General features: G+C 40.5%; 1 long non-coding RNA gene across 1 annotated transcript in view; it reads left to right on the forward strand.

Annotated features, from left to right (window-relative positions):
- The window catches only part of LOC130282245 (uncharacterized), a 108,074-nt gene extending 86,836 nt beyond the window's left edge, over positions 1–21,238 (forward strand). The window contains exon 4 of the long non-coding RNA XR_008846304.1: positions 20,999–21,238. This is a non-coding gene — a long non-coding RNA (uncharacterized LOC130282245). The remainder of the gene's footprint in view (positions 1–20,998) is intronic.
- The last annotated feature ends 993 nt before the right edge of the window (positions 21,239–22,231 follow it).

Below are 22,231 nucleotides of genomic sequence, written 5' to 3' on the forward strand. Positions count from 1 at the left end.
TACTGCTACTAATATTACTACTACTTTTCCTATGCAGCCACGCATCTCCTGCCTTGTTCATCATGTCCCACACTGTACTGCTGCCACTACTGCTACTACCTTTACTGCTATGCCTTCACAGCCACATATTTCCTTCCTTGTCTACAATGTTCCATACTGTACTATTACTACTACTATTACTACTTCTGCTACTACTTCTACTACTACTAGCCTTACACACATTTCCTGGCTTGTGCATTATGTTCCATACTGTAATGCTACTGCTACTACTACTATACTACTATTACTCCTACACAGCCACACACTGTATTGTTTATCATGTTCTATACTGTAATGCTGCTACTACTACTACCTCTATACAGCCACACATCTCCTGCCTTGTCCATCATGTTCCATACTGTACTACTACTACTTCCATTAGTACTACTATCCCTACACAGCTGCACATCTCCTCCCTTGTTCATCATGTCCCATACTGTACTGCTGTTGCTGGGAACCCAAACCTACACAAGATATATATATATATACATATATATAAAAGACCTGAGACCCGGGAGACCTTTGATTGTCATACAGGACATTGGGCCACTTTTGATTCAGACCAAATCAAGTCTTACCGCCAATTCAAGACCCCCCAAAAAACCAAGCTCACCTCTCTGTATCCTTCCAGCTTGTGCACAACCCATCTTTGGCCTAAAAGTCATAGTGCATGTCCTACATTAAACTCTCTCAGGCATCGGCCCACTGTGGGTTTTAAACTTTGCCAATCATTTTCTCCCAGAGCCGCCTGTTGCATATTCACTAGGATAATGTCTTAAGACGAAACCTTTCAGATCGATACCCAAAGCCACCGAGCCCACAACTTCCCCAGAGATCCGTCGTAATTACATCAAGGCTCTGAATGTCAGCCATTCCTCATGTGTCAATTCTGCATCTCTTCCTTTATATCACCCTGTAATGATCTCGCTGGCGTTATTAATAATACAGCAGAGCCGAAGACGTTGCCCTCTTAGACTTCAGCTTCTCGTACACTGAGTGACTCTGTGAAGCCTTGTACCTTTTAAACAGAGAAGCCATTTATTACAGACCATTTCATCGAAAGTAAAATATGTCTATAAGCTTTCAAGCAAAGTGTGATTCATATTTTTAAACATCAACACGCACGTCCATTAAATTATTTAAGAAAAAAATTTCTTTGTGTGTGACCTTATTCAAACTTTAGCATTTTAAGTTTATTTTTTATTATTATTATTATTATTATTATTTTTTTTTTACGATTTGAAAAATTGTCTCTTCTTAATCGAGCTGGCTTTGTGTTATTTTTCATGAGAGATTTCTGAGAAATGTCTGGCTTATTATGAGTACAATACTGAATAATGAGGGCATTTCTTATAATGAGGTAAGGTCATCTCCGAAAGATTATATGGCAATTTTTAGATTTCGTATTTAAGTTATTATCAGATTTTGAAAATTCCTTATTGTGAATGGTTTTCTGACAATAAACTGTCCTACATGTGCCAAACAATCAGCTATAGTATGTCTGTCACTCTAGCAGTAAGTTTGGGGTTTTTCTGCAGCACCCCCACAGGAGAAATGAAATATTACATCATTCTCATTGAAATCAATGTCTACTGATAGGCCAAGTCCTCCAGAGCCGCTTTCCCACCTGACCCAACTTTATCTAGGATAAAAATTCAGTTTACTCCCTTAAAATTCTTAAATACCCCAGACAAAACAGAATAGGTAGTTGGCACACCCAACTAGGGAGATATGTCCTGTCCTTTCCCTCCAGCAATTTATTTCCTGAACAGGGACCCCCCCCTCCCTCCATCTGTTACCACAAAATTCCATAATAGGACATAAGAAAAGGGGTTTCTAAATTAAACAACTCCAGTAAACTAGTGATTTACAACCAGTGTGCCTCCAGCTGTTGCAAAACTACAACTCCTAAAAGCTAGTGCTGTCCGAACCTTTACTTCACCAATAGCCCAAAAATGTGCGTATAACATTAGCTACAAGCCCTATAAGCACTGTATAACTAGGTCACCTAACAATGTATTTATGGACTTTGGAGCTGTTTTAAGGAAAAAAATAACTTCAGAGATAGTACTAACAGGTTGAATAAAGGGGTTTAAAGGGGTTATCCACCATAAGGTGATTTTAGTACTTACCTGCCAGACAGTTATAAGCATGCTTAGGAAGGATCTGTGCTTGTCTTGGAGCTAAATAACTAAATGGTGTTGTGAGTCCACTAATACATTGCTGCTCTCTTTTTGTGAAATGGCTATTTCCTGTTGGAGTTCCCTCCCCCAACTACAATTCCCATGATTTCTTGTTTGTAAGTGTGAGGACACTTTTCTCTCTCCCTATCATCAGCCACCCCTCCAATTGAAACACACTTGAGCTCCCTTCCATGCAATAGACCAATGGTCTTTGAGCATTTGTGTCTGTTCTTGTAATTCTTGTATCTGCATATCCTAGAGTTATATAATGTCTGTCTTCAGTGTAACCTTGTTCATCACCTGCATCCCTGTATACATTTTATGGTATATAATTCCTAGTTTACCTGTCTTGTTCATATTATCATATCTGCCAGTTATCTTATTTTGGTTCTTAAAGGGGTACTTCGGTGGGAAAAAAAAATCTTTTTTCTTTCTTTCTTTCTTTTTTTTTCAAATCAACTGGTGCCAGAAAGATAAAAAGATTTGTAAATTACTTCTATTAAAAAATATTAATCCTTACAGTACTTATCAGCTGCTGTATGCTCCAGAGGAAGTTGAGTAGTTCTTGCCAGTCTGTCCACAGTGCTCTCTGCTGACACCTCTGTTCATGAACTGTCAGGAACTGTCTGAACTGTCATAGTTTGCTATGAGTAAGCTTTTTAATTTACAAATCTGTTTAACTTTCTGGAGCCAGTTGATATGAAAAAAAAAAAAAAAAAAAATTCTGCTGGAGTACCCCTTTAAGCTGTTGTCTGTACCAAGTTTCCCTGATGTCTGTTTTGTGCTACTTTGTATTCCTGCTGTAATTTTGTATTCTAGTTTATTGACTGTGTCCCCGACCTGCACCTGTTTATTGTTTTGACTATTACTCCCCTGCACCTTAGTTAGGGAAGGGACTGGCGCCCAGTTGTGAGCCGCCATTAGGGTGGTTGAGCAAGTAGGCAGGGAAAGAGGTTCAGGGTCAGCTTGGGGCTCACTCTTCTCTGCCTTACGTGACGCACTGTTATGACAATATACATCAGAACAAGAAACACAATTCCCAGAATCACACACCACATACACACATAGCAAAAAAAAAAAAAAAATATATATATATATATATATATATATATACAGTGATCCCTCAACTTACAATGGCCTCAACATACAATAGTTTCAACATACAATGGTCTTTTCTGGACCATTGTAACTGGAAACCAGACTCAACATACCATGTACAGACAGTCCGGATCTGTGAAACTTGTCAATGGCTGGAAGAACCGACCAATCAGAATGGGCAATTTACTGGTAAAACACCTGTATTACTGAAGTGTATGCACTGACTGATGTCTGGTAGCGCCCCCTACAGTACAGGGAGGTATTACATGTTCTGTACTACTCTTTACCTGTATTACTGAAGTGTATGCACTGACTGGTGTCTGGTAGCGCCCCCTACAGTACAGGGAGGTATTACATGTTCTGTACTCTTTACCTGTATTACTGAAGTGTATGCACTGACTGATGTCTGGGAGCGCCCCCTACAGTACAGGGAGGTATTACATGTTCTGTACTACTTTTTACCTGTATTACTGAAGTGTATGCACTGACTGATGTCTGGTAGCGCCCCCTACAGTACAGGGAGGTATTACATGTTCTGTACTACTCTTTATCTGTATTACTGAAGCGTATGCACTGACTGGTGTCTGGTAGCACCCCCTACAGTACAGGGAGGTATTACATGTTCTGTACACTTTACCTGTGTCAGGGTTAGCTGCTCCTTTTGGACACCAAGTAAGGGCGACTCCATGTTACTTTTTTAGGACATTGTGTACTGTACAGGACCCCGAAGAAGCTCCTCTGGCTCTCAGCCTCTGGCTGTCCGGGCATGCTGGGAGTTGTAGTTTTGCAACATCTGGAGGCTCCCTGCTTGGGAAACATTGACATAGACAGTGATTTACAGCTCCCAGCAGATCTTTCTTAATTTTATATATAAGGATTTGCTTTATCTATATTAGTTATCTACTTATTTTTTCTTTTTAATCCTCACTTTTTCCTATTTTTTGGATGACATTTTGGGGCTTTAGAACCAATTACCAGGTTTCCATAGAGTTCCGGTCTCAACATACAATGGTTTCAACATACAATGGTCGTCCTGGAACCGATTAATATTGTAAGTTTAGGGACCACTGAATACACATATAAAAAAAATACATATATATATATATACAAAAAATATACACACACATAGGGTGGGACCTTAGAGGAGACCCTCCCTCCTTCATAAACATTGTCTGAAGGGATCTTATTATTGGATGTCTCTTCTCAATTTTGATGTTTCTACTCTTGAGAATTCCAGAGGCCTAAAACAAGTGGAATCACCAAATTTCGTATTTTCGATAAAAGTAATTTGTTTGTAACTTGTAAAGAAAGTAAAGGCAAATGTCACTGAATATGTATATGTAACAACTTCAGCATCCCGGCTATGTCTGTAGCTTCTTCATTATGTGATTCCATGTTAATAAGTAGCTTCTTGCTCCGGTCCAGTAATAAACCCACACTAGTAAAGCTGCCATAGTCATTCGCAATAAACTGTAATGTATCCAAAATGGTTTCATGGCGCCTAATAATTCCGTTGCTTATGAAGCAGTTTCCTCTCTTCTGTAATAAGCACTTACAGCCGAGGCTGATTGTTTATTTATTTATTTATTTTTTATTTATTTTTTACTTTTCGTTGCTACTAGAGAAACGTGATCAGTTTTTCCAGTTTCGGCTGCCAAATTTGGGCAGTCGAAAATTTTGGGAGTATTTTAATATAGAAAGTGCAAATAACGTCAGCCAATCAGCCATCTACTTTTAGGACATGTGATGCAGAGCACTGTTATAGCCACACTGAAGTGCAGTGTTGGAACCATGGGCAGTGTGGAGGTTGCTTTCTATACACCAGTGGTTGCTTTGTATACACCAGTTTGGGACCAGTCAGACAGACAGACCATACACAACTGGATGAGTGTGCGTAAAGCACTAAAGCCACAGCTAACAGATGTATTACTCTGTACCTGCAGTGTACATGAAGAATTGAATGCAGGTGCCTTGCTGATTAAAAAAAAAAAAAAAAAGAAAAAAGTAAAACCCCTCCAACATGTTTTGCCACCCTAGTATTGGCTTCTTCAGGGGAAATAGGACAATATAACATTGACACAAGAGTTGGAAAGATCACAAAAATTGAGACCCATTAATATCTGACATAATAGTGCAAAGAGAGGAAACTCTTATAACATACTTATTGTTATTACTTATTGTTATACAATTGTTATTACTGGTGTTGGCAACGGCTACAATGTGGGTAAGCCATTACGATTATGATGATTGATAGAGCTATGTACATAGATGGTGTCTCTGAATATATATATAAACACTTAAACAACCAACACAATGTAACTCCAAGTCAATGACACTTCTGTGAAATCACACTGTCCACACAGGAAGAACACTGATTGACAATCAATTCCACATGCTGTTGTGCAAATGGTACAGACAACAGGGGGAAATTATAGACAATTAACAAGACACCCCCCCAATAAAGGGGTGGTCCTACAGGTGGTGACCACAGACCACTTCTCAGTTCCTATGCTTCCTAGCTGATGTTTTGGTCACTTTTGAATGCTGGTGGTGCTTTCACTCTAGTGGTAGCATGAGACGGAGTCTACAACCCACACAAGTGGCTCAGGTAGTGCAGCTCATCCAAGATGGGACATCAATGTGAGCTGTGGCAAGAAGGTTTGCTGTGTCTGTCAGCATAGTATCCAGAACATGGAGGCGCTACCAGGAGACAGGCCAGTACATCAGGAGACATGGAGGAGGCCGTAGGAGGGCAACAACCCAGCAGCAGGACCGCTACCTCCACCTTTGTGCATGGAGGAGCAGGAGGAGCACTGCCAGAGCCCTGCAAAATTACCTCCAGCAGGCCACAAATGTGCATGTGTCCACTCAAACGGTCAGAAACAGACTCCATGAGGGTGGTATGAGGGCCCGACGTCCACAGTTGAGGGTTGTGCTTACAGCCCAACACCATGCATTTGCCAGAGAGCACCAAGATTGGCAAATTCGCCACTGGTGCCCTGTGCTCTTCACAGATGAAAGTAGGTTCACACTGAGCACATGTGACAGACGTGACAGAGTCTGGAGATGCCGTGGAGAACGATCTGCTGCCTGTAATGGTGTGGGGTGGCATTTCTTTGGGGGGCTGCACAGCCCTCCATGTGCTTGCCAGAGGTAGCCTGACTGCCATTAGATACCGAGATGAAACCCTCGGACCCCTTGTGAGACCATATGCTGGTGCGGTTGGCCCTGGGTTCCTCCTAATGCAAGACAATGCTAGACCTCATGTGGCTGGAGTGTGTCAGCGGTTCCTGCAAGAGGAAGGCATTGATGCTATGGACTGGCTGCCCGTTCCCCTGAATCCGATCCATCCACCACAGACTGTCCAGGAGTTGGCGGATGCTTTAGTCCAGGTCTGGGAGGACATCCCTCAGGAGACCATCCGCCACCTCATCAGGAGCATGCCCAGGCATTGTAGGGAGGTCATACGGGCACGTGGAGGCCACACACACTACTGAGCCTCATTGGGACTTGTATTAAGGACATTACATAAAGTTGGATCAGCCTGTAGTGGGGTTTTCCACTGTGATTTTGAGTGTGACTCCATATCCAGACCTCCAGGGGTTGATACATTTGATTTCCATTGATAATTTTTGTGTGATTTTGTTGTCAGCGCATTCAACTATGTAAAGACGAAAGTATTTCATACGATTACTTCATTCATTCAGATCTAGGATGTATCTTAGTGTTCCCTTTATTTTTTTGAGCAGTGTATTTAGATTTCATATACTGTGCTAAATGATGGATATAGTTGAGTGTAGTAATGATGTAGATTGTTTATGGAGCCACTGCCCTACATATACTAATTATTACCCACATACCTACACAGGACAACTGTTGGAATGTTTTTATTTATTTATTTATTTTCTTATTCATTTCATAACGTAAAGTTTTTATATGGTAGTTATGCTGTTGGTTGCTTTTTTGGTGTTCAATGTAAGGGAGCATTCATAGTTACATAGTTAGTACGGTTGAAAAAAGACATACGTCCATCAAGTTCAACCAGGGAATTAAGGGGTAGGGGTGTGGCGCGATATTGGGGGAAGGGATGGGATTTTATATTTCTTCATAAGCATTAATGTTGTTTTGTTCCAGGAATGTTTCTAATCCTGTTTTAAAGCTGTTCATTTTTCCTGCTGTGACCAGTTCCTGAGGTAGACCGTTCCATAAATTCACAGTCCTCACGGTAAAGAAGGCGTGTCGCCCCTTGAGACTAAACCCTTTCTTCTCCAGACGGAGGGAGTGCCCCCTCGTCCTTTGGGGCGATTTAACCTGGAACAGTTTTTCTCCATATTTTTTGTATGGGCCATTAATATACTTATATACATTTATCATATCCCCCCTTAAACGTCTCTTCTCAAGACTAAACAATTGTAACTCCTTTAATCGCTCCTCATAGCTAAAATGTTCCATGCCCCATATTAGTTTAGTCGCACGTCTCTGCACCCTTTCCAGCTCCACAGTGTCCCTTTTATGGACTGGTGCCCAAAACTGAACAGCATATTCCAGGTGAGGCCGTACCAATGCTTTATAAAGGGGGAGTATTATGTCCCTGTCCCTCGAGTCCATGCCTCTTTTTATACATGACAATATCCTGCCGGCTTTGGAAGCAGCAGCCTGACATTGTGCTATTCTGTAGTCTGTGATCTACAAGAACACCCAGATCCTTCTCTACCAGTGGCTCTGCCAGTTTAATCCCCCCCATTCACCCTGCTATGTCGATATGCTATATTGTAAACTTTTTTTCTTTCAATAGTTTTTTATTGAATTTTACCAAAATAGAAGAACAAATATGTATAAAGGACAGGCGCAGCTGTCAACTTATTATTTTACGACAACAAAAACAGCGAACAGTTGTTTACTGCATATATTGTCGATTCAATCTTACATATAAGATAGGCAGTTGTTTAACCAAACCAAAAGGAAAACAGAAATAAAAAGACTAAAGTAAAATAAATAAAAATAAAGCAAATATAACATCTCCGAGATAACTTACATAGTAGAATGCGTGCGTACCAATAATGTTATATATATATTATTATTATTATTATTTTTTAATCCTTATATATTTGATACATAACGAAACGTTGTAGAAAAGTGCAAATGCCAAGACATTCCTTATAGAACAAGATGATGATAAGGTTTAACTCTAATAATGGATGTCAATGTGCCCCATGTAACATAATGTCGTTTTGTAATTATCATGTCAGTGGAAAAATCACTTTTAATCTAAATATCTCTACAATGAGAGGACAGAGACCATGAAGACCATCTGATGTTAAATTTGTCCAACTTTCCAGAACCCCTAGCTATAACCTTTTCGGATCAATATGTAGTATTTATTTTATCGAGGATGATATCAAAACAAGGGACCAATGGAGTTTTCCAGTTACTCAACAATGTGATTTTAGCAATTATTGTGATAATACAAAATAATTCTCTTAGTGGAGGGGGTATAGTTTGTAAACCTATATAAAGAAGGGTCAGTTGGAGATTCCATGGAATGGAACAGTTAAATAGAGACGTCAAGAGATTTTGGCATTCTAACCAGAACATTTGGATGATTGGGCAGTTCCATAGTATATGAAGGAGAGTACCTTTTTGACCGCAACCCCTCCAACAAAATTTTGAAGAACCAGGATAAGCTTTTGCAATTTTTTCAGGAGTAAAGTACCATCTGAGGATGGTTTAAGGGGGTACTCCGGTAAAAAACTATTTTTTTTAGTTAACTGGTGCCAGAAAGTTAAAACGATTTGTAAATGAGTTCTATTTAAAAATCTTAATCCTTCCAGTACTTCTCAGCTGTTGTATACTACAGAGGAAATTATTTTCTTTTTAAATTTCCTTTCTGTCTGACCACAGTGCTCTCTGCTGACACCTCTGTCCATGTCAGGAACTTTACAAAGCAGGAGAAAATCCCCATGGCAAACCTCTCCTGCTCTGTACAGTTCCTAACATGGACAGAGGTGTCAGCAGAGAGCACTGTGGTCAGACAGAAAAGGACTACAAAACTTCCTGTGAAGCATACAGCAGCTGAAAAGTACTGGAAGGATTAAGATTTTTTAATAGAAGTAATTTACAAATCTGTTGATTTAAAAAAAAAAAAAAAATGTTTTCACCGAAGTACCCCTTTAACTGATTAACCCCTTAAGGACCAAGGACGTACCGGTACGTCCTGAGTCCTTTCCCTTTCCATAACGCGGGGCCACGACGTGGCTAATAGCGCACAGCATTGATCGCGGTGCCGCGCGCTATTAACCCTTTAGACGCAGCGTTCAAAGTTGAACGCTGTGTCTAAAGTGAAAGTGAAACCATGCTGGTTAGCTCAGGGAGCGGTTCGGGATCGCCGCGGCGAAATCGTGGCATCCCGAACAGCTGTTAGACACGAGGAGGGTCTCCTACCTTGCCTCCTGGTGTCCGATCGCCGAATGACTGCTCAGTGCTTGAGATCCAGGAATGAGCAGTCAAGCGGCAGAATCATCGATCACTGGTTTCCTATGAGAAACCAGTGATCAATGTAAAAGATCAGTGTGTGCAGTGTTATAGGTCCCTATGGGATAACAATGATCAGTGTGTGCAGTGTTATAGGTCCCTATGGGATAACAATGATCAGTATGTGCAGTGTTATAGGTCCCTATGTGATAACAATGATCAATGTAATAGATCAGTGTGTGCAGTGTTATAGGTCCCTATGGGAGCTATAACACTGCAAAAAAAATGTGAAAAAAAAGTGAATAAAGATCATTTAACCCCTCCCCTATTAAAAGTTTGAATCACCCCCCTTTTCCCATTTAAAAAAAAAAACAGTGTAAATAAAAATTAAAATAAACATATGTGGTATCGCCGCGTGCGGGAATGTCCAAATGATAAAAATATTTCATTAATTAAACCGCACGGTCAATGGCGTACACGCAAAAAAAATTCCAAAGTCCAAAATAGTGTCTTTTTGGTCACTTTTTCAATCATGAAAAAATGAATAAAAAGTGATCAACAAGTCAGATCAATACAAAACAGGTACCACTAAAAACTTCAGATCACAGCGCAAATAATGAGCCCTCATTCTGACCCATACGTGGTAAAATAAAAAAGTTATAGGGGTCAGAAGATGATAATTTTAAACGTATAACTTTTCCTGCATGTAGTTATGATTTTTTCCAGAAGTGTGACAAAATCAAACCTATATAAGTAGGGGATCATTTTAATTGTATGGACCTACATAATAAAGAGAATGTGTCATTTTTACAAAAAAATGTACTGCGTAGAAACAGAAGCCCCCAAAAGTTACAAAATGGTGTTTTTTTTTTCAATTTTGTCTCACAATGATTTTTTTTCCAATTTGCTATAGATTTTTGGGTAAAATGACTGACATCATTACAAAGTAGAATTGGTGGAATAAGCAATCATATGGATTTTTAGGTGCAAAATTGAAAGGGTTATGATTTTTTAAAGGCAAGGAGGAAAAAACAAAAGTGCAAAAACGGAAAAACCCCCGGTCCTTAAGGGGTTAAGGACTCAGGGCGTACCTGTACGTACCTGTGAGATAAAGGCATGAGCAGTCAAGCAGCAAAATCATTGATCAATGGTTTCCTATGAGAAACCATTGATCAATGTGAAAGATCAGTGTGTGCAGTGTTATAGCCCCCTTGGGGGGCTATAACACTGCAAAAAGAAAGTGAAAAAAAGTTAATAAATATCATCTAACCCCATCCCTAATAAAAGTTAGAATCACCCCCTTTTCCCATTTAAAAAAAATAAATAAAAATAAACATATGTGGTATCGCCACGTGCAGAAATGTCCAAATTATAAAAATATTTCATTAATTAAACAACACAATCCAAAGATCAAATTAGTGTATTTTATAGTGATCATAAGTCTGATCAATACAAAAATGGTACCGCTAAAAACTTCAGATCACTGTGCAAAAAATGAGTGCTCATACCGCCCCATACGTGGAAAAATAAAATGACAAATTTAAACGTATACATTTTCCTGCATGTAGTTATGATTTTTTTCAGAAGTACGACAAAATCAAACCTATGTAAGTAGGGTATTATTTTAATCGTATGGACCTACAGAATAAATAGAAGGTTTCATTTTTACCGAAAAATTTACTGTGTAGAAACGGAAGCCCCAAAAATTACAAAATGGCATTTTTTCTTCAATTTTGTTGTACAATGATTTTTTTTTCCTGTTTCACCGTAGATTTTTAGGTAAAATGACTGATGTCATTACAAAGTAGAATTGGTGGCACAAAAAATAAGCCATCATAGGGATTTTTAGGTGCAAAATTTAAAGGGTTATGATTTTTTTAAGGTAATGAGGAAAAAACAAAAGTGCAAAAATGGAAAAACCCTGCGTCCTTAAGTGGTTACGTTAAAATAATATATAGTGGTATCCACTTGAGGAATCCAGTGGAGGTCTACATCAGGGAATCCTTTCCATATGTCTCATATATCTGTGTTAACACTTCAATCAGAGGTGCCGTTAGAAGCCTCTGTTGGAGATTTCATCTTATTTAACAGAAAGTATAGAAAAGTATGCAACACTATTGTCATAACACACTCCATGGGGCTCACCGGTTGCCACCAGAGCCCATACCATGGGTCCAGCAGTGTGCTGGGATTTCGGTTCAGCCAATGTCCTCCGTAAATAATAAATTAAAGGGTTACTCCACTGGCCAGCGTTTGGAACATTTAGTTCCGAACTCTGAGTGCGGGCTGTGGGGGTCGACCATGCCCCCTCGTGATGCCCCCTCCCATAGACTTGCATTGAAGGGGCATGGCCGACCCCCGCAGCCCACACTCATAGTTCGGAACTAAATGTTCCAAACGCTGGCCAGTGGAGTACCCCTTTAAATTCTATTTTTCTGTTTTCAATTTGAACAAGAATTGGATTTTCTAAAATGTTGGTAAAAGGAATTTTCGAAAAGATTTCTCCCCTTGCTATTTATATTTTATTCGTGGTTAGACTTACATCTTTGGGAAACCTTTAATGTTTGGTATCAAGGTTCTTCATATCCAAGACTGAGAAATCTCTCGAGAGTTAAATCAAATATTCCACCTGTTCCAGTTGCCTAGTAATATTTGACATAAGCAAATTAGACTTTGATAAGTGGCGTTTGAGAATATTTACCCTGATTTCTCGAATAGCTTTGTAAATACAGCTAAATAAAAAACACAAAACACAACAGGATTGCAATGGAGGACACAAATTTACCCATCAGGACTATTGACAAATGTGTAAGGAGTGTACACAATTTTTTATGAGATTTTTGTGTTTGAGTTATGAGAATCATTGGCAGTGCAATAGACAATAGTCAATAATATTTTGAGAGAGGAGTCATCAGCTTCCACTGTGATAGATGAGGACTAACCATGCCCGCATGGGTAAGAGAGGGTCATCATCAGTGTCTGCCTTGGGCAGAACCTGCTTGGCTTCTGTAACCAGGAAACCAGAGGCCGTTCGGAGGTCTCTGGTTGCTATGGCTACCAATGGGACAGTTCCCCCTTTTGATGCTGTGGTCAGCATAACCCAGGAGGGGAGCTCCCGGCCTCTATTATCTATCGGGACCCCGCAATGTGATTGCGGGGTCCTGACAGAGAATAGAGGGAGCTCTCCTCCTCTGTTATGCTGATCGATGCTGCGGTCACATTGACCACAGCATCAAAAGAGGGAACTGTCAAGATCAAAACGCAGCTCCTGTCAGTTGCGGGAGGTGCCTGGCTATATGCAGCAGCTGGCTGATAATCACTTTATATATACACATTCGCGGCAAGGCACTGCTAAAATGGACATATATATATACATCTACCTGTGGGAAGGGCTAACACCCAGAGTGATGAGCAACTAGATCTTATGACCAACTAGATAGAAGATGGTTACCTATACCAGGTTTGGTAAAACGAAAGTTACCGGCACCACTAGTAATAGAGTTATAATGAGCACCCAAGTGTGCTAGAGGAGGTTGAAAAGAGGCTTAAGCACTCTTTTTAAGGACCATGTGACAGAATAGGGTTCTAATCAATGCCCTGGGGGGATAGATGAAGACCATAGGCACCTAGTATGATAGAAAATGTTATACACACCAAGATGATACACCCAGTTTGACAGAACAGAGTTTTTACCAGTGCCCCGGTAGAATAGATGAGGACCATAAGGACCTAGTATAACAGAAAATGGTTATACACACCAATATGGTAGACAACAGGATTAAGCCCCAGAGTAATAGCCACGAGTTGTCATTAGCACCAATATGTGATATGTGTCTGACTAAACAGAGTTTTAACCTGGTGGTTGTGTCCTGGTGGAATAGATGAGGGCCATAGGCACTTAGTATCATATTATACACACCCAGATGGTAGACAGGAGTCATCATCCCGAAAGTAATGGCCAAGAGTTGTCATTAGCACCAGTAATGGCGTAGAGTTGTCATTAGCACCAACGTGTGATAGAGGAGGTTAAAAAGAGACATAAGCACCTGTCTGACAGAACAGGGTTCTAGCTAGTGCCCTGGTGGAATAGATGAGGGTCATAGGCACCTAGTATAATAAAAAAAAAGGTAGGCAAGGTTGACCAGCCCCAAATTCATTGCCAAGGGTTGTCATCATCAATGTGTGATAGACAAGGTTTAAAGGGTAGCTCCCACCAAGTAATATATAATCTAATATGTCCCTACCTAGTAGTAATCTAGCCCTAACCCCCTACCTGGCTTCAAACATTTTTTTAAATCGCTTTAATAGAGCAGATTTAGTGCTTCTATAAAGCAGGGCAGGAAGCAGCGCTCCCCAACAGGCGCGACGTCACTGATGCCTTGCTGGGCGCTTGCTTCCGCCCTCACATCGTCTATGCAGCGCTCCTGTCGGGAGCGCGCATAGATGATCTGCCAATAGCACGGCAGGCAGCTCCGGGGTCTCCTCCTCCCTGTTTACCTGTGCATGTGCTATCGAGGGAGGAGGAGTAGAGCTGTCAGGGCATGCTGAGAGTTGTAGTTTTTCAGCAGCTGGAGGCACACTGTTTGAGAAACACTCATGTGTAATCAAGGTGCCTTCAGCTGCTGCAAAACTACAACTCCCAGCATGCCCTGAAAGCTGATGACTGTTTGGTCATGCTGGGAGTTGTATAAAGTATAAGACCTCAGATCAGACTTACCCATCCGGAGGATCAGCGCAGCAATGAGTGCGCACGCTGCCTCCGGACAGGGTAACGGGGGCGGGGCCACGTGCGAGGCCAGTCGAGCTGGCCAATGCGCGCAGCCCCAGCTATCAGCGTGCTTGCTCTCGCCTGTTTGATTAACAGGCGGTAGCGAGCACCGCAGTGACTGAATTTTGACTCATTTGCCAGGCTGAAATGAGTCGAAATTCTGTAGTGACGTCACTGCCGAATGCATTCGGCCACTAGGAGGGCGACCCCTAGTGGCCGAATTTAAAAAAGTGATTTTAAACTGGTTTAAAATCACTTTTTTTAATTAAAGTATATTAGAGATATGTTGTAGTACTTAAGTACTACAGCATATCAGTTTTTTTTATTTCATGACAGTGCCCATTTAAGAGAGTCTCAGATGGTCACAATAACATTAAGAACTAGATGATAGAAAATGGTTGTCCATGTCAACTGTGCTAGAAAAGGGTCAGCAGCACCAAGGCATGGTGATGAAAAAGTTGACATCAGCAAGTGTGATGGAAAATGTCCAAGAGAACTGTAAGGATATAGTTTAATAGAAGAATGTCTGAGATGTATGATGGTTATGAACACCTAGCATGAAAGAAGATTTTTATCCATTTTCAGCTAGGTAGAAGAAAGTCATAAGTAAAGTTGAGCGAACTTTCGAACATAGCTAGGTTCGGCTTGTGTGAACCTGACAATGTCAGGGCTTAGCTGTGCTCGCAGTTAACAGCCGCGAGTACAGCTCAGCCCAGAAAGGAAAGAGTTTACTGATGGGGGAGGGGGTGAGGGCATGGCTGTATAACCATCTCTTTGGTCTCTTCTTCTGTAGCTCCGCCCCATGGTGATATCATCACTAGAGGCGGGGCTACACAAGAAGAGGCCTGGACCAGCAACTAGATTGTAAGTACCACTCTCTTCACTGTATACATTATACAGCAATATAGATGGATGTAAATTGTATACACCCCCCTTTCCCCTCCAAGTAGTTAACTAGCGTTGCTCAGCAGCACTAATTAACTCCTTGTTCGCTGGGCCGGCACAAAGCACTCAGCCCTGCAAGATGTTGCAGTTAACCAGCAGATTCGTTCATTTACTGTGACAAAGGAGTTAAGTGCTGCACAAATGGTTCAAACACTTTCACTGCTGGTCCGAACTGAACACTTTCCATAAGTTCCAAAAGTCCTGCAAGCCAAACTTTGGCAAAGCTCGCTCTAGTAAAAAGCATCTTCCTTAGTAGACGAAAGTCATCCTTACCCAGTATTCAGAGTCTTCGACAACTGGTATGATGGACAAGGACCATCATCACCCACTGTGATAGGTCTTTAGGCCTATATGCATTCAGTACTGGCGTTAATAAAAAAAAAAAAACTTATGTGCTCTCAGGACAGGATTTGTCAATTCCATGGCTGCCCCTTACATCTAATGCCCACATAGTCCAATGTAGATTTACCGAAATGCTCCAAGTTAAGATATTCTGACTCGGTTGGAAATCTCATCCGTGCATAAGGTGAATCTCAATGCAGAGGGCAAGCGTATAATTAGCTGGATGACCCCATGGTAGTGTAAATCCTTTTATTGCACAGTATTGTTATCCTTTGAAGAGTGAGAAAGAAACATCCAAGAACGATGAAAGAAGCTTTTAATTATTTCTGGAGAACATTCCTTCAACATCGTGAATTTTAAGTGGCTGCTATCCCCATTACCATACCATATAACCGGAGACTGGTCACACAATGCCTTTTAACATTCACATCACTCAATACATGAACTTTTTTTTTTTCCTTTTTTTTTTTTTAAAGTAATATCTCATTATCTTTGCCTGGCAGGAATCGTAACATAATTTCTTCTTTAGGCTTTTACCTTCGTTTTTTAATATTCGTAATAGTTGTTTCTTTTTTGGATGCCTTCTTGAAGTGGAAATTTAATGACCCTAGAGAATGTAGTGTTACCAAACCAGTGTGCCTCCGGCTGTTGCTAAACTATGACTCCCAGCATGCCCGGACAGCCAACGGCTGTCCGGGCATGCTGGGAGTCATAGTTTTGCAACAGCTGGAGGCACACTGGTTGGAAAACACTAATATAATTTCACAATTTCTTCATTTTACGACTTTCACTGTGTGCGGTAAATATTATATGTTAAAGGTGTATTCAGATTACTGTAGCAAAAAAAAAAAAAAAAAAAAAAGCATACTTACCCCTAGCCAGGATCCCCCACAGCTCCTGTCAGGCTCTGTCTCCTAGACTTGTGCACAACCCAAGATTTAGTTTCGGGTTTTTTTTCGGATAAATTTTTTTGGGTTCTGTTAAACCTTCGGGATACAGTAATTAGTTTTATTCTGTTTTCGGACGCATTTGTATATATTATTTTCGGTTCTATTCGGAAACTGTTCGGCTTTCGGATGCATTCGTTATTCCGGATCTATTCGTTATATATATCATTTGTTTCACTTTCGTTTTTGGACAATTTTGTTATTCATTTTAATGCTTATTTCTAACACTTATTCCTAGCGCAGGCCTTGCTGATCCTCTCTTAGAAAAAATAGCAGTTGTTACCTCAGCTTGTTTTGCAGTTGTCTCTGTGCCAGAAGCCAAGTTTTCCTCAGGTAAACCGTCCGTTTTTGCAAATCCGGTGACTCCACACTCCAGTAACACCAAGCAAACTCTCACAGGACGACCTCACAACTAATCAAACAGCCGCACTGTCTGTGATACAGTAGGGATCGACTGGAATAAGCTAATTGGCTAAAAGGTATCATGTGACAATGAACTCTGATCATGTGACCTCCCAAGGACCAATTGAAAAAATCTAATTAATTATTTACTTTCGTTTTACGGTTCACGAATGCATTCGTTATTTTACGAATGTATTTGTTAATCTGATGATCGTATTATCGTGGTTATTTGGAAATGTTCCATATATGTTTTTGTGCGTTCGGATCAATCCGAACGCACGAAAGCGGTAAAATTCGTATAATTTAGCATTTGTGCCGAAACGAATTGCACATGTCTACTGTCTTCTTCCTGCTTATGAAAGCAACAGGACCTGCCTGCTCAGCCAATCACTGGCAACAGAAGTGTCCACCTCTCAGCCAGGGAATGGCTGAACCTGCAGGTCCTGCACTGGGCACTTATCTCGGAAGACAGAAGATCAGGGGACAAGACAGAGATGAGCGGGCGCTGCGAGGGACCCAGCAGGAGGTCTGGGGCTAGATAAGCATGCCATTTTTTTCAGCACCATATTCATTTTTGTACAAGCACCATAATACCACTTTAAATGGGTTGTGCAACGAAAAATAACCTATTTCCCTATCCACAGGATAGAGGATAAGTAGCTAGCGCTCTGGTTCTCCCCATTTATGGAGCACCATCCAAACATGTGTATGGGAGAGCCAGAGATACATGAGTAGAGCGCTAGTGTATTTTCGGCTCTCAATGGGGTTTGAATTTGGGCAAAATTCTGCCAAAATTAAGATTTCGGCAATTCTGTTCAGCAAGCTTTGCTGAACTGAATGTATGCAGAATTATGGAAAATTTGCCTTGTGAACATAGCCTTTGCGTAGGGTCACACGTAATGGATCCACAGCATATTTCATGCTGCGGATCCGCAGATGACCGACCCTAGAGCGAGCCCCCTGCCTGTCCCTAGCAGCGGATCTGGCAGTTATTACTCACAGACATCGCGGACGCTCCTCTGCTCCTTGAGCTAAGCAGAGAGCGGCCGCAATGTCCGAGAGTAAACTGCGCATGCGCGGGCAGTTTACTACAGTCGCGTTGATCGCAGATTGCTGCTACGAGCCGGCACAGGCAGGGGGCTCGCTCTAGGGTTGGTCATCGGCGGATTCGTTACGTGTGACCCTACCCTAAGATAGAATTGCTTATCTATACTGCTTATTTATATAGTTTTGTCTAGATTTGTGGCAAACCTTCAGCTGTGAGAAGTTTTCGTTCTATACAGGTTCTTATCCTCTTCCCAAAGAGCAAAGATCTCGAAAACAGTAAGAAACAGAAATACCGTAACCTATTAGCAAGATGCAGAATATTTTATTGTACAATGATTATATTTTATTGACCTCAAACTGGATAACCTTTTAATGCAGTCATGGCTTGGACCCCAATAACAGCATCTCGTAAAGGGTATATGTACCAAATATATATATACATATATTCAGCTATAAACATCAAGTCTGAGAGGAGGACGGCACCAAGGTGTGATAATAATAATAATCTATTATATGGATTTATTTACATACATCTTCTCCTACACTGAAGTAGTGGAGGAGAGGTTATATCAGGACATGAAAAACCCTCTCAGCTTTATGAGGGTAATAGGTAAAACATGAGCAAAATTTCAGAATACCAATTGACTTTAAATGAATTTTAGGGCCGGAAGCAAACAATTCATCCAAGTGTTGCTCAGAGTAGCAGGAGAAAGAGAAAAATCCTTCTTGATGTGGAGGTGGCAGATGGATGTATTTTTAGAATTTTCTTGCTCTGTTTTAACATAATGTTATTGATGCAATTTCAGCGTGGCCAAATTTTTCGGGCCAGAAGCAAAATTCGCAATTCGCCAACGAATGTAGAGTTGGAGTCGTAGGAATTAACCTGGTTAGTTTTTCTGATTTTGTGACTGATTTATTATGTGACCTTAGGAGCACAGAGAATTTGTGTAATGGGGATTATGAGACACATATTGATCATATAGGGTGACATGGACAGCATAGAGGTGCCTAATCTTCAGTGAATCTGCCTCATCCATGCATTGTATATTAGCTCTTCCTTTAAAGGGGTACTCTTGTTGAAAACAATGTTTTCACATCTGCTGGTGCCAGAAAGTTCTACAGATTTGTAAATTACTTCTAGATAAAAATCTTAATCCTTCCAGTACTTATCAGGTGCCGTATGCTTCAGAAGAAGTTGTGCAGTTCTTTCCATTCTGACCACAGTGCTCTCTGCTGACACCTCTGTCCATGTCAGGAACTGTCCAGAGTAGGAGAGGTTTGCAATGGGGATTTGCTTCCACTTTGACGGTAGCTCAGTAGAGCTCATTGGACCCCCGCAAAGTGATTGAGGGGTTCCGATTAGCTAAAATAGCGGAGGAGGGTCAATTTACCCGCCTCCGGATGCCTGCTCAACGATGCAGCATGGGAGAGCCAGACTGTATCAGTGGAGCGCCGATCTCACTGTACAATGCTATGCCATAGCACAGCATTGAACATGGAGTGCAATCTAAGGATTTATTAAGTCCCTATGGGGACTTAAAAAGTGTCAATTAAAAAAAAAATAATGTTTGTAAAATTATATAATAAAACCCTCCTCTAATAAAAAATAAAAGCACCCTTATTTTCCCATTTTACAAATGAATGAACAAATAAATAAAATAAAAAATAAATAAATAAAAATAATAAGCGTATTTGGTATCGTTGCATGTGTAATAGTCCAAACTATAAAAATAATGTTTATGATCCGATACGGTGAATGGCATAAATGTAAAAAAAAATACCAAACGCCGAAAATGTTGATATTATTTTTTTGCCACATCATAAACCAGAAAACTACATTTAAAAGTAATAAAAAAAATCACATATATGCAAAAGTGCCTATAAGCTGCAGGTGATGTGCCTGTGCTTTGACAGAGCTGGAGTTTAAGGCTATGCTCACACAGAGGAATTTCCATGCGGAATTCTGCCAAAAAATTCCGCATAGAAATTCGGTAGATTTTTAGTGCACATTTTCTTTAATGGGGATTCCACTGTCCTATTCACACAGCAGAATTTCTGTCACGAATAGTTCACATTACATTTTCTGCTAAATTATAAGACATGTCTTTAAAAAGGGGTAAACATTATTATTTTTTTTTTTAATCAACTGGTGCCAGAAAGTTAAACAGATTTGTAATTACTTCTATTAAAAAATCTTAATCCTTCCAGTAGTTTTTAGCTGCTGAATACTACAGAGGAAATTATTTTCTTTTTGGAACACAGTGCTCTCTGCTGACATCACGAGCACAGTGCTCTCTGCTGAACTCTCTGTCCATTTTAAGAACTGTCCAGAGCAGCATATGTTTGCCATGGGGATTTTCTCTTACTCAGGACAATTCTTAAAATGGACAGAGATGTCAGCAGAGAGCACTGTACTCGTGATGTCAGCAGAGAGCTCTGTGTTCCAAAAAGTAAAAAATTTCCTTTGTAGTATTCAGCAGCTAATAAGTACTGGAAGGATTAATATTTTTTAATAGAAGTAATTTACAAATCTGTTTAACTTTCTGGCACCAGTTCATAAAAAAAAAAATTAAATAAAAAAAAAGTTTTCCACCGGAGTACCCCTTTAAATTTTTACCAAATTTCATTTAGAGCCCCATTGAAGTTAATGGGACTCTGAATTCAAGTGGAATCTGTGTTTTGAAAGCACAAAAATTATATATATAATGTATTTTATTATTTTTTTAAATCCAATGCAGTGGTTTTTTTCCCCACAGGTAAAGATAGTTCCCCTGGTGGTGCCCAAGCTCCATTACACCCATCTGATGAATAGACAAAAATATGAAGGACTGTAAAAAATAATTAGCTGGAGATGATTTTCTTGGTCCTTGTTAAGTACAGGTTCGCATTCAACCCTTGTGCCGCTCCTGCAGCTTAATACAAAAACAAAATCATAGACGCTCAGGACATCACAGCCAATATGACTCGCTGATCCTGACCATGCGGCCTGCACGGCCCTTAATCTAATAGTTCTTGATAATGATCTTCGTAAGGTCAAGAGGATCATCATGGAGCACCGTGCGTAATGCGGTGGAAGACAACGGCTGTCAACTCTTATTAGGTTGTGTCGGAAGCAGAGAAAGTAGATACAAGAGCGCTGATCCAGCTGCATAGTCAATATCATCAGCCATACACATTATAGGGACACGTGTCCCATCTCTTCTACATTGACCGAAACAGTATAATTGGAATATATATGTGCAAAGATCCCTCCATTGTTGTAAATCTACTGTGCTGATTCCTTGTAGCTCTAAATCGCTGTTTAATTTCACATTTAACAAATTCTGACTACCTGTATCCACCACTAGTGGGAGCTAGTGCATATAGATTTATATGTGGAGAATTTTCTTTAAATTCACAGGTTTAACTTTGCGATTTGAATAAAGGAGATCAGGTCCTCAAGGAGGCAATAGTGCTATGTCTGGAAGAAGCAGGTATAGAAGAGGAAGACGGAGACTCAAAGAACCCAATATTAAGTATTCATTGAGGTGGTTACAGAATTACCAAGGCTATGGGGATGGGTTATGTTGTTATGACCAAATATTACTCTGTGTGAATCCACTGGCAAAATGGGAGGTGAAAGTTGTTCAGCAGAGCAGGGGTGGAACAGAGCAAAGGGGAAACAGCTGGTGGACATTACACAAAGGTGCAGCTTAATGGGAAAATGTCAGCAGGTTAGAAAAATCTAAGCAGGACATTATACAGAGGTGCAGCTTAATAGAGAGAGAAAGAGAGCTGCTGTAGGACATTACACAGAGGTGCAGCATAATAGAGAGAGAGCTGCTGCTGGACATTACACAGAGGTGAAGTTAAATAGAATGAGAGCTGCTGCAGGACATTACATAGAGGTGAAGCTCAATTGCAAGTGAGAGAGAGAGCTGCTGCAGGACATTATACAGAGGTGCAGCCTAATAGAAAGAGCTGCTGCAGGGAATTACACAGAGGTGCAG

The sequence above is a fragment of the Hyla sarda genome, chromosome 7 (genome assembly GCF_029499605.1).
Source record: "Hyla sarda isolate aHylSar1 chromosome 7, aHylSar1.hap1, whole genome shotgun sequence".
Classification (NCBI taxonomy): Eukaryota; Metazoa; Chordata; class Amphibia; order Anura; family Hylidae; genus Hyla; species Hyla sarda.